This window comes from Orycteropus afer, unplaced genomic scaffold (assembly GCF_000298275.1).
Source record: "Orycteropus afer afer isolate SDZICR_OR568_19922 unplaced genomic scaffold, OryAfe1.0 scaffold00723, whole genome shotgun sequence".
Taxonomy (NCBI): domain Eukaryota; kingdom Metazoa; phylum Chordata; class Mammalia; order Tubulidentata; family Orycteropodidae; genus Orycteropus; species Orycteropus afer.
This window is the reverse complement of record NW_006922310.1, coordinates 103,637-105,820: the sequence shown is the minus strand read 5'-3', so window position 1 is coordinate 105,820 and position 2,184 is coordinate 103,637. Positions and strand designations below refer to the sequence as shown.

At 37.8% G+C, this 2,184-nt stretch overlaps 1 protein-coding gene across 1 annotated transcript in view; it reads left to right on the top strand.

The window, feature by feature from the left end:
• ATRX (ATRX chromatin remodeler) overlaps positions 1–2,184 on the top strand; it is a 474,500-nt gene that overhangs the window by 429,901 nt on the left and 42,415 nt on the right. The window lies entirely within an intron of this gene.

The window sequence follows — 2,184 nt, the reverse complement described above, 5'->3', positions numbered from 1 at the left end:
TCCCTACCGCCCTTGGTGACCAGAGCTGATCTTTAGATCAATTCTCAGGTCCCCACACTGCTTGGAAATATTCAGGCTGTTGGTCCTGTCAGAGTAGCTGAGAGTCCGGAGCTTTGACTTTCTCCATACTCACTGTTTTTCTTCAGGTTTTTCCACTAGTTGGTGGCTATTCCACTTCTGTATAGTTCCTTTCAGAACTCAGGGTCCAGGATTATCTTCTGTATCTCTGTCAATTGGTTCTTCTTTTCTTTGTTGAAGCCGGCCTGTGTCACTTGTCTGCCTCTTCCTCCATCTTACTGGAAGTCCCCGGTTTCCCTGCATCTTTGATTTTCTTTATTCTCTTTACTTCAGACAGGGAGAGACCAGGAGTTGTAGCTTAGATGGCCATTTGCAAGCTTTTAGGACCCCAGTCGCTACTCGGGAAAGTAGGTTGTGAAACATTCATTGCCTTTATGGAATATGGTATACCAATGGACTTTGATGCCCCCTACCACTGTAGTCATGAGCCTGCAGGCCCAGCCACTCATGCATTTAAGGTGTTTGGTTACGGCTAAGAAGTTTTCATAACTTTGCTCACATTAGCTCTGTTATCTACTTGAGTATTTTTACAGTGCATACAAATATGTATATAAAAGATTACATATGTATATACATATATAATCTGCCAAAACTGTGTATGGTTATGGGTATAGTCCCATTCACCTACCCGTACCTGATCATCTTGCCTGTCCACCTGTGCATCTACTCATAGATAAATGTTTATTATTACTGATAATAACAGATTGTGTATGTAACTATGTTTACCTATCTTGTCTGTATCTCTTATGTACCCCTTTGTGTCTTCCATTTCTTTAGCGATACTGTATTTTTATATACTGCCTTTACCTTCAGTCGAGTTAATACATGTCCCTTACCTAGTTAGTAATTTTCCCTCCTCTTCATTCCCCTCCCATACCTGGTAACCATCAAAGAATGTTTCTTTCCGTGTGTAAACCATTCCTTGACTTATTTTACTCAGCTTAATGTCCTTCAAGTTCATCCACATTATGTGGTGTTTTGAGAATTCTTCATTACTTTTTATGTCGACTACTATTCCATTATATGTAAGTACCATAGTTTCTTTATCCATTCATCTCTTGATGGGTACTTAGATTGTTTCCGTCTCTTTGCTATTGTGATTAGTGCTGCGGTGGACATGGGTGTGCACATACCTATTCATGGCTCTCACTCCTTTAGGATATATACCTAGTAGTAGAATTGCTGGATCAAAGAGTATTTCTATTTCTAGCTTTTGAAGGAAGCACTATATTACTTTCCACATTGGTTGTACCATTTTACAGTCTTAGCAGTGTATGAGAGTTCCATTCTCTCCACACCCTGGCTAGCATTTGTTGTTTTCTGTCTCACTGAACTTTGCTGTTATTGCTGGGGTTAGGTGATATCTTGTTCTTTTGATATATGTCTCTCTAAAGGCTAATGATCGATCATAAGCATTTCTTTATGGGTTTGTTGGCCACCTGAATATCTTCTTTAGTGAAGTGTCTGTTCACGTCCTCTGCCCATTTTCTGATTGAATTGTCTTTTTGTTGTAGTTTCTTATAAATTTTAAGAGATAAGTCCCTTGGATGTTGTCACGTATTTTTTTTCCCCAACATCTAGGTTCTCTTTTTACTCTTCTGTAGAATTGTTTTGATGTACATAAGACTTTAATTTTTAAAAGGTCCCAGTCACTGAGTTTATCTCTTCTGCTGTTTGTGTATTTTTGGTTATGTTTAATGGTCTATTTATTCCATAAATTAGAGCCTTTAAGTTCTCCCCTGTTTTTTCATTGAGGAATTTTATAGATTTAGTTTTTATATTTAGGTCTTTGATCCATCATGAGTTACTTTTTGTATATGGTGTGAAGTATTTTGGTTTATTTTTATGCAAATGGCATCCAGTTTTGCTAGCACCATCTGTTAAGGAGACTATCTTTTCCCCATGTAATGAAGGTTTATTCATGAGGGATATTGGTCTGTAGTTTTCCTTTTGAGTGATGTCTTTTCCTGGTTTTGGTATTAAGGTTATGCTTGCTTCAAATAATGAGTTAGGGAGGATTCCATCCTTTTCTGTGTTTTGGAATACTTTGAGTAGGATTGGTATCAGTTCTTCTCTGAATGTTTTGTAGAATTCTCCAGTGAAACC